Source organism: Eriocheir sinensis, chromosome 11, assembly GCF_024679095.1.
Source record: "Eriocheir sinensis breed Jianghai 21 chromosome 11, ASM2467909v1, whole genome shotgun sequence".
Classification (NCBI taxonomy): Eukaryota; Metazoa; Arthropoda; class Malacostraca; order Decapoda; family Varunidae; genus Eriocheir; species Eriocheir sinensis.
The window spans coordinates 2,609,479-2,619,478 of record NC_066519.1 but is presented as its reverse complement, the minus strand read 5'-3'; the positions used below and the strand labels follow the sequence as shown (position 1 = coordinate 2,619,478).

General features: G+C 47.9%; 1 protein-coding gene and 1 long non-coding RNA gene across 7 annotated transcripts in view; one reads left to right on the top strand and one right to left on the bottom strand.

The window, feature by feature from the left end:
• LOC126996777 (acetylgalactosaminyl-O-glycosyl-glycoprotein beta-1,3-N-acetylglucosaminyltransferase-like) overlaps positions 1-10,000 on the bottom strand; it is a 95,125-nt gene that overhangs the window by 24,516 nt on the left and 60,609 nt on the right. The gene's annotated exons all lie outside the window — the stretch shown is intronic.
• Positions 3,014-4,162, top strand: LOC126996780 (uncharacterized). Its single transcript, XR_007751544.1, has 2 exons — positions 3,014-3,741; positions 3,949-4,162. It is a non-coding gene; the product is annotated as an uncharacterized LOC126996780 (long non-coding RNA).

Below are 10,000 nucleotides of genomic sequence, written 5' to 3'. Positions count from 1 at the left end.
GTAACGTAGCAGATTTGGATGGAGAGGGAAGGGTTTGACGCGGGATTTCACCGTGGATGTTGTCTGAGAGCCGTGACGTAGCAGATTTGGATGGGGAGGGAAGGGTTTGACGCGGGATTTCACCGTGGATGTTATCTGAGAGCCGTGACGTAGCAGATTTGGATGGGGAGGGAAGGGTTTGACGCGGGATTTCACCGTGGATGTCTTCTGAGAGCCGTGACGTAGCAGATTTGGATGGGGAGGGAAGGGTTTGACGCGGGATTTCGCCGTGGATGTCTTTTGAGAGCCGTGTCGTAGCAGATTTTGACCGGGAGAGAAGAGCCTGACGCGGGATTTCACCGTGGACGTCTTCTGAAAGCTTTAACCTAGCAGATTCTAAAGCGATTTGGAAGAGACATTGAAGAGACTCAGTTATTCTTAAACATATCGGCGACCAAGCACACATACTTGACAAGGCTTTCGTAGGAGTTGTGGGCATTTCCAGGGGTAGTTTAATGACCCTAATTGTTGGTTTGACCCTTCTTCTGTGCCATGAACCTACAAAAACACTCATTAGAGCCCGATTGATCACCGTTTCGGCCTTTGGAAATAGCTGATGTGAGAGGCGGAAGCGTCCAATTAGAATACCGACCAGAGCTTCAAGGTAATGTTTGTTGGGCGCCCAGGAAAGAACGAACGAAGAACGGGAAGGAAAAGTGTGTGTGGTTTTGAGAACGATTGAGTTTGGTGAACCGCAAGGGACAAAGGCCGAACAAGACAAAGGAAAAGAAGGAAAGGTTGCGAGGTTTTGAGGGCGAGAGACGCGGCTTCGATGTTCAGAAAGAAGAAGAAACAAAGAAAGAATGGAAAGTCTTAAAGGAAGTTGAGAATGACGAGTGAGTGTTCGGAAATGGTTAGGGACGAGGGACGAAGAAGGTGAAGGAAAAGAAGGCAAGGTTTGGGGGTCTTGAGAGCGACTGACCCGACTTCGATGTTCAGAAAGAAGAAGAAACAAAGAAAGAATGGAAAGTCTTAAAGGAAGTTGAGAATGACGAGTGAGTGTTCGGAAATGGTTAGGGACGAAGGGGAAAGAAGCTGAAGGAAAAGAAGGCTTGCAAGCTTCGAGGTCTTGAGGATGAGTGACACGACTTCGATGTTCAGAAAGAAGAAGGAACAAAGAACAGAATGGAAAGTTTTAAAGGAAGTTGAGAATGACGAGTAAGTGTTCAGAAATGGTTAGGGACGAAGGGGAAAGAAGCTGAAGGAAAAGAAGGCTTGCATGTTTCGAGGTCTTGAAGATGAGTGACACGACTTCGATGTTCAGAGCGAAGAAGGAACAGAGAACAGAATGGAAACTGTCACATACGAGGGAAAGGGACGTAGCATGTTAAGAGAACGTTGGACCAGAGAACATTACAGGCAGGTTTCTATGTGTCTGAGAATGGCTGTTGATTGCTGGTTATGCGGAAGACGAGGCTGAGGAAGGAAGGGAAAATAAGAATTGTTGATTGCTCTTAATATAGAACGAGAAGGGATTAAGGAAGGGAGAAATGGCAAGATACGGAGGAAGAGATGAAGGGAGGAATGGAAAGAACTGCTAATGGCCGGGTATATGGAAGGAAGAAGAGGCGAAGAAAGGGAGGAATGGAGGGAAATGATTGTTGGGTGTTGACAAAAAAGGGAAGGTCTTAAGATTGCTCGCATGATAGGTGAGGCGAATGGCTCGAGGACAGGACGGGAAGGAAGGGAAGGGAAGGGAAGGGAAGGCAAAGCACGGCAAGGTGGCGAAGTAGGGGACAGTTGATAGTAAGGTAAGGCGTTGATTACGAGGTACAGAGAGGAAGGGTAGCGAAGGAGGGGAAGATTGCACGGTAGGATGGAGGAGGAGGAGAAAAGAATCGAGATGTAGGAGGAGGAAAGGAAAGAAGAATAAGAGGAGGAGGAGAGAATCTGCGTGAGGAAGGAGGCGTTGAAGAGGGAAAGGGAGGAGTGCATGAGGAGGAAGGGATGATCAGGGCAGGACAGGGAGTGGCTGGCAAGAGGGAAGGGAGGGCCAGGCGGTCTATACTCTCAGCCCCGAAAGGAAGGGAAGGGAAACATAATAACCGGATGCAGCTGCCGCCTCAACACATTGCCTCCGCGGGTGAGGTAATGGCGCTGGTCACAGGCCAAGGGCGCGGCGCTGCGGCAGGAAGGGGCTGAGGGGCGCCGTGCTGGGAACCCGGGATGGAGTATTCGTATTCGGTATTCGTATTCGAATACATTCGAATACCGTATTTGGGTGTATTCGTATTCGAATAATTATTGATAGATATCAAAGTATTCTCATTCGTATTCTGCGAATAATCTGACGAATACTTCAAAATTTATTATTAGAAATACCAGCCGTTGGTCCGTACAAGTCCAGCCTCGTGGGCGGACGTGTAAATGTCGTGTATGGTACAGGTTCATGAGCTCATTTACCTGCTGCATAACTTTAAAAGGTGCTACACCCAGTTGCGTCAGGAAGGTATTTTTCAATGAATATTCATGAATGTGTTCATGAATACTTTCAAGAAGTATTCGTATTTGTTTTCAAACTAAAACCATTTCAGTGTATTCGATTCGTATTCGTATTCGTTAGGATCTGAAGTATTCGAATTCGTATTCGTATTCCAGTAAACAACTCTTGCATTCACTCCATCCCTGGTGGGGACGGGGCGGCCGGAGGGTTGGTGGCGGCCGCGTTGACGGGGAGGGAGCGAGGCACTCCCTGCTGGCGCTTGGCCTGGCGTGGGTTAGACCAGGGACTACTAACCTTTCCTGACCTCAGCAACCAAACACTTATATGAACTTAAGACCGAAAGGAGTCCTAACCTCACTATCCATGAATTTAACCAACCTCTTCTTGAATGTATCTGTGGTATTGGTACCCACCACATGACTGCCAAGGCTGTTCTTCTCATCCACCACTCTATTGGTAAACCAGTTCTTGCCTATGTCTTTGTTGAGTCTGAATTTATCCAACTTGAACCCATTGCTACATGTCCTGCGTGGCTCTTTTACAACGAAAAACCTATTAATATCCCCCTTATTAAAGTCCTTCATCCACTTATAAACTTAAATCAAGTCTCCTCGTAACGCTCGCCTTTCTAGAGAATGCATATTTAATTGCTCAAATCTGTCCTCATACGGCAAGTTTCTCACCCCTTGAACCATTTCTGTCATCCTCCTCTGTACAGATTCTAACGCCTTGATATCCATTCTGTAGTGAGGCGACCAGAACTGAAAGCTTTACGAGCACGCTAAGGCCTCGCCGCACCCTACAATTTGTTTACAAAGACTTCATTTGCTTCACAAGACAAATATTAACCGTTCACTTATATTTTTCTTTATCTAAAAATGAGGGATAGAAGAGGTCATTCGCAGTAAAAAGAAGTTGTTGTGTTAGTGTTTCCATGGGTAGTGTTATGAGCCTAGTGATAGTTTGACAAGGCTTTGGTAGAGGTTGTTGTGTTAGTGTTTCCATGGGTAGTATTATGAGCCTGGTGATAGTTTGACAAGGCTTTGGTGGAGGTTGTTGTGTTAGTGTTTCCATGGGTAGTATTATGAGCCTGGTGATAGTTTGACAAGGCTTTGGTAGCGGTTGTTGTGTTAGTGTTTCCATGGGTAGTGTTATGAGCCTAGTGATAGTTTGACAAGGCTTTGGTAGAGGTTGTTGTGTTAGTGTTTCCATGGGTAGTGTTATGAGCCTAGTGATAGTTTGACAAGGCTTTGGTAGAGGTTGTTGTGTTAATGTTTCCATGGGTAGTGTTATGAGCCTAGTGATAGTTTGACAAGGCTTTGGTAGAGGTTGTTGTGTTAGTGTTTCCATGGGTAGTGTTATGAGCCTAGTGATAGTTTGACAAGGCTTTGGTCTAGGTTGTTGTGTTAGTGTTTCCATGGATAGTGTTATGAGCCTAGTGATAGTTTGACAAGGCTTTGGTAGAGGTTGTTGTGTTAGTGTTTCCATGGGTAGTGTTATGAGCCTAGTGATAGTTTGACAAGGCTTTGGTAGAGGTTGTTGTGTTAGTGTGTCCATGGGTAGTGTTATGAGCCTAGTGATAGTTTGACAAGGCTTTGGTAGAGGTTGTTGTGTTAGTATTTCCATGGGTAGTGTTATGAGCCTAGTGATAGTTTGACAAGGCTTTGGTAGAGGTTGTTGTGTTAGTATTTCCATGGGTAGTGTTATGAGCCTAGTGATAGTTTGACAAGGCTTTGGTAGAGGTTGTTGTGTTAGTATTTCCATGGGTAGTGTTATGAGCCCAGTGATAGTTTGACAAGACTTTATTTATTGTGTTCTTGTTTGCGTATGTGTTAGGCCTACTCACTTCCTATATGGTTTCCCTTTCTCTTTGACCTCATTTTCTTCACCTGACCTCAACACACTGGATTTCTTGTCTTCTGGCCGCTGCGCATATGTTTTTCCCTTCATCTTGACCTTATAATCTTGTTTTTTGACCTGTGTGTATTTGTTTTTCTCACCTTCTTAACCTCATTTTCAACACCTGCCCTCAACACACTGGTTATTCTTGTCTTTTGGTCGCTGTTCATATGTTTTTTCCTTCATCTTGACTTTATAATCTAATCTTAACAGCCACACATTTGTTATTCTTGTTTTCTGACCTCATTTCCTATAGTTTTCCTTCTTTCTTAACCTCATTTTCTACACTTAACCTCAACGCACTGGTTATTCGTTTTTTTCTGGGCGCTGTTCATGTGGTTTTCCCTTCATCCTGACCTCATAGTCTAGCCGCAGCCCACACAGTCCACAGTCCATTGGCTCACCACAGCAGCCCTTCCCATGCACCCTCCGCCCCCGAGGAAGGCCGGGCCCTGAGGCAGCTCCCACGGGCGTAATTATCATCAGGTCACCTTCAATCCCAGACAGACAATGCAATGATGCTTGTGTGATGCCTCCTACCCTCTCGGCGTCCCTTCAACTCATATTCACTACACACGACACCAACAACTTCACAACCCCGCCAACCTTACCCCAGCAACTTCACAGCCCCCAGCAACTTCCTTCCGACCCCAGCAACTTCACAACCCCCAACCTCACCCAGCAACTTCACAACCCACCAACCTCTCCCCAGCAACTTCCTACTAACCCCAGCAACTTCACAACCCCTCCAGTGCCCCTCCAACTTTGCACCCACCACACGCAACCCCTTTCACCCAGCACCCCCCACCCACAACTTCTTCAACCCCACACACCCTTGCACTACTCACCACCCCTTACAACCGTACCCAGCAGATCCAACCCCCTTCAACTGCTCTAATGCTGTTCCCAGGCTCTGTCCCTCCTCCCTTCCTTCCACCTCTTCCTCCCCTTCCTCCTCCTCTTCCTCCTCCCTCCCCCTCTTTGTCCCTGCGGCAGAGCTTTGGGCGCTTATAGAACACTGGGAACACAGAAGGAGGAGGAGGAGAAGGAGGAGGAGGAGAAGGAGGGGGAGGAGAGAGCTGTACGGCGTAACGAAGGACAACGGATGTGGTGATGGCGTTGTTGTTGTTGTTGTTGTTGTTGGTGGTGGTGGTGGTGGTGGTGGTGGCTGTGTTGTTGTTCTTGTTGTTTTCGACCTTTGTTATGACTTTCGGTTGTTGTTGTTGTTACTGTTTTTGTTATTTATTTCTGACTTGTTATTGTTTGAGATTGTAGTTGTTGTTGTAGGTGTTGTTGTTGTTGTTGTTGTTGTTCTCGCAGTATGAGTGACAGACATGTTTACCTTTCAGACTCGCGGCAAGGTGCGTGCGTGTGCGTGTGTGTGTCATGGACGGCGCCAGGGAGAACACACCCAAGCTGACGTGAGTGTTACGAGTACTGTTCACGTTCCCGTTGTTGTGTTCCAGGCTGTCCCCCTGTTCCTGGGTACACTCCCACGAACTGTGCATGTTCAGAAAAGAATGCAAACAAACAAAGACTTGTTGATAAACAAAGCTACATAAATAAAACGTATCCCCCGACAGCATGGCTTTGTTCACTTCGCTCCCCCCCCCCCCCCTCATGAATCTGTGATGCCCTCTAGCCCCAAAAAACTGCCAAAATTACGGGCCTACATATGCACACCAAGATAGTTTTGTTTTGAAAATGGCAAGATGCTATTTCCGGTAAATTTACTGGTGAGTCCCTGCATGAAGGCTTTTGTTGGCCCTTCACTTGTTACAACACAGAGCGCTGCGCTGGATTCATGAATGTTTTTCCTATGAAAGAATAAAACAACATGCCTTCCCGTGCTGGAAAACACTGCGGGACACAACACCGCCTCACTCTCCGTCCACTGTTTATCTTGGTGTTGCGTGGTACCTAATATCGTCCTCTCGGCCTCAACACACACACGACGCCTCTCAGAACACGCCCACTTCGAATTATAAGACACGCTGTAGACTCATAATGCATACAGAGTACAAAACAACATCTTGACTTTGGTAAAAAAAAAAAAAAGAAGGTTGTATTGTCCCGTCCCAGCAGGCGTCGCCCTCCATTACGAATCTGGACGGAAATGTTCGCAAACTTTCATTAACTTTTTTTTTCTCCCTGATGTTCCCGGCTCGGGAAATTAGTAACAGGACGACGTGTTTGCGGGTGGCCAATGGGCGATGTATTTTCCAGCGGCTGCCGACTCTTACGAACCTTTATGTCAACATATGCGGTGGCTGAGTCGACAGAGTGACGGCGCAGCGTTCAGGAGGACGCGAGTTCAGCCCCCGCCCGGTGCCACCAAGCTGGGATTTTTCAGCCGCCGCCGAGTGGTTTAATTCTACCCACATGCTGTCCAGAAGACCACCCATCAACCCGGACTCTAGATTCTAGGATTAAAGATGAGCTCCGGGAGGGCAGCATGAGCCAATGCAAGATGGCGCCACTATAAACACTCGCCTGCGCCAGAACGGGCTGGGCCGATCATCAGGACCCACCGGGAAGAAGTCTTGGGCCGACCATCAGGATCCACCGGGAAGAAGCCTACCGGCGCAATAGGCCAAGACGTAAAAAATTAAAAAAATAAAAGATATATATATAAAATAAAAACTCATGGCGCTCTAGTGAAGCAAGATTGCCGAGGCCGTTCTGGCGTTGGCTCCCGCGGGTCCCTTCCTACCCCTCTCTGCCACTCTGGGCCGTATTACTGGACATATTATACAAGGCTTTCGTAGGAGTTGTGGGCATTTCCAGGAGTAGTTTTATGACCCTGGTGGTAGTGTGACCCTTCTTCTGTACCATGAACCTAAAAACACACATATCTGACAAGGCTTTCGTAGGTGTTGTGGGCATTTCCAGGAGTAGTTTTATGACCCTGGTGGTAGTCTGACCCTTCTTCTGTACCATGAACCTAAAAAAACACTCATTAGAACCCGATTGATCCCCTCTTTGACCTTTAGAAATAGTTCATGTGAGGAAGGAAGGTGTCTTATGATACCGACTACTGTCCCAATGCCTGTCCCTCCTCATATGAAGCCAATGCAAAAAGGGCCTCGGGTTTCACTATAGGTAGGCAGGATTTAGCTTTGTTTCTCTCTCTTGGGGACCAGCCGGCGAAAACAGGTCCTTCAGCGCATGGCAGATTGTTGACATAAGCTCGTGTCGGTCTGGCCAGGGCGGGGAGTGGCTGCCTGCTGGCCTGTTGCTTGTCCCCTAATCCACTGGTTAAACGGGTATGCTGGAGGAGGAGGAGGAGGAGGAGGAGGAGATGATGAAGATAAAGAAGAAGACCAGGATCAAGAACAAGATGAAGATGAAAAAGAAATAGAAGAAGAAGAAGAAGAAGAAGAAGAAGAAGAAGAAGAAGAAGAAGAAGTGGAGGAGTAATAATAATAATAAAAAGAAGAAAGAGATAAAGGAGGAGGAGGAGGAGGAGGAGGAAGACGAGGAGGAGGAGAGGGAAGAAGACGAGGAGGAGGAGAAGGAAGAAGACGAGGAGGAGGAGGAAGACGAGGAGGAGGAGAAGGAAGAAGACAAGGAGGAGGAAGACGAGGAGGAGGAGAAGGAAGAAGACAAGGAGGAGGAAGACGAGGAGGAGGAGAAGGAAGAAGACGAGGAGAAGGAAGAAGACGAGGAGGAGGAGAAGGAAGAAGACGAGGAGGAGGAGGAAGACGAGGAGGAGGAGAAGGAAGAAGACGAGGAGGAGGAGAAGGAAGAAGACGAGGAGGAGGAGGAAGACGAGGAGGAGGAGAAGGAAGAAGACGAGGAGGAGGAGGAAGACGAGGAGGAGGAGAAGGAAGAAGACGAGGAGGAGGAGGAAGACGAGGAGGAGGAGGAAGACGAGGAGGAGGAGAAGGAAGAAGACGAGGAGGAGGAGGAAGACGAGGAGGAGGAGAAGGAAGAAGACGAGGAGGAGGAGAAGGAAGAAGACGAGGAGGAGGAGGAAGACGAGGAGGAGGAGAAGGAAGAAGACGAGGAGGAGGAGGAAGACGAGGAGAAGGAGAAGGAAGAAGACGAGGAGGAGGAGGAAGACGAGGAGGAGGAGAAGGAAGAAGACGAGGAGGAGGAGGAAGACGAGGAGGAGGAGAAGGAAGAAGACGAGGAGGAGGAGTAAGAAGAGGAGGAGGAGGAGGAAGACGACGAGGAGCCGGAAGAAGACGAGGAGGAGGAGGAAGACGAGGAGGAGGAGAAGGAAGAAGACGAGGAGGAGGAGGAAGACGAGGAGGAGGAGAAGGAAGAAGACGAGGAGGAGGAGGAAGACGAGGAGGAGGAGAAGGAAGAAGACGAGGAGGAGGAGGAAGACGAGGAGGAGGAGAAGGAAGAAGACGAGGAGGAGGAGAAGGAAGAAGACGAGGAGGAGGAGAAGGAAGAAGACGAGGAGGAGGAGGAGGAGCAGGAGGAAGAGAGAGAAGAAGCAGTAGTGGAAAAATTTAAATAAAAACGAAAACGAAAAAGAAGAAAGAAGAAGAAAGAAGAGAAAACGTAAGAAGAAAAAGAGAAATAAAAAAAGAAACTATATAAAAAGAACACGAAGAAGCAGAAAAAGTGCCTGGCCATCCCTCCCAAGTGCTATCAGGTCCGGCTTTATCGGATAACTGCATCGAACAAGCAAGCATCGCCTTGGGCCTGGGACGCACCGCGGGGCGAGGCTAACCGATAGCGCCCAACGACACATATTTGACAAGGCTTTCATAGGCGTTTCGGGCATTCCCAGGGGTAGTTTTATGACCCTGTTTGTAGATTGACCCTTTTCCTGTACCCTGAGCCTAAAAAAGCACTCATGAGAACCCGATTGATCTTTTTTTTGGCCTTTGGAAATGAGTGATGGGACGCACCGCGGGGCTTGGCTAACCGACTGAAGCTTAAACGGTATTCTTTTAGACATTTCAGCCCCCAAACACACATATTTGACAAGGCTTTCATAGGCGTTTCGGGCATTCCCAGGGGTAGTTTTATGACCCTGGTGGTAGTGTGACCATTCTTCTGTACCATGAACCTAAAAACACTCTTGAGGACCCGAGTGATCTCCTTTTTTGGCCTTTGAAAATTGTTGATGTTAGAGAATATCAACCCCACGGATCCCCGCCACGCCGCGCGCCCGCTAGCCTGGAGATAGACTTCGGGCGCAGTCTCGGCAGCTGTGCATCAGATCTGTCCCGTTACGCCCGTGACCTCCTTAGAACACAATATTTTCCTGTTTTTAGCGGCGAAGAAGACAAACTAAGGAGCAACTAACGAGAAACAGCAAGGAAAAGGATAGTAGAGAACAGCCCCGACCCTTACCTTAGCAAAACACGTTATTCACCTGTTTTTAGCGGCGAAGAAAAACTAAAACGGGACACAATAATTACAAGGACAGCACATAACAGCCCCGCCCCTTGCCTTGGCAAAACACGTTACTTACCTGTTTTTAGCGGCGAAGAAAGCAAATTAAGGAACAACTAACGAGAAACAGCAAGAAGAAGGATAGCAGAGAACAGCCTCGCCCCTTACCTTAGCAGAACACGTTATTTACTTGTTTTTAGAGACATACGAGTAGAGGACAAACTAAGGAGAAGGATAGCAGAGAACACCCCCGCCCCTTAC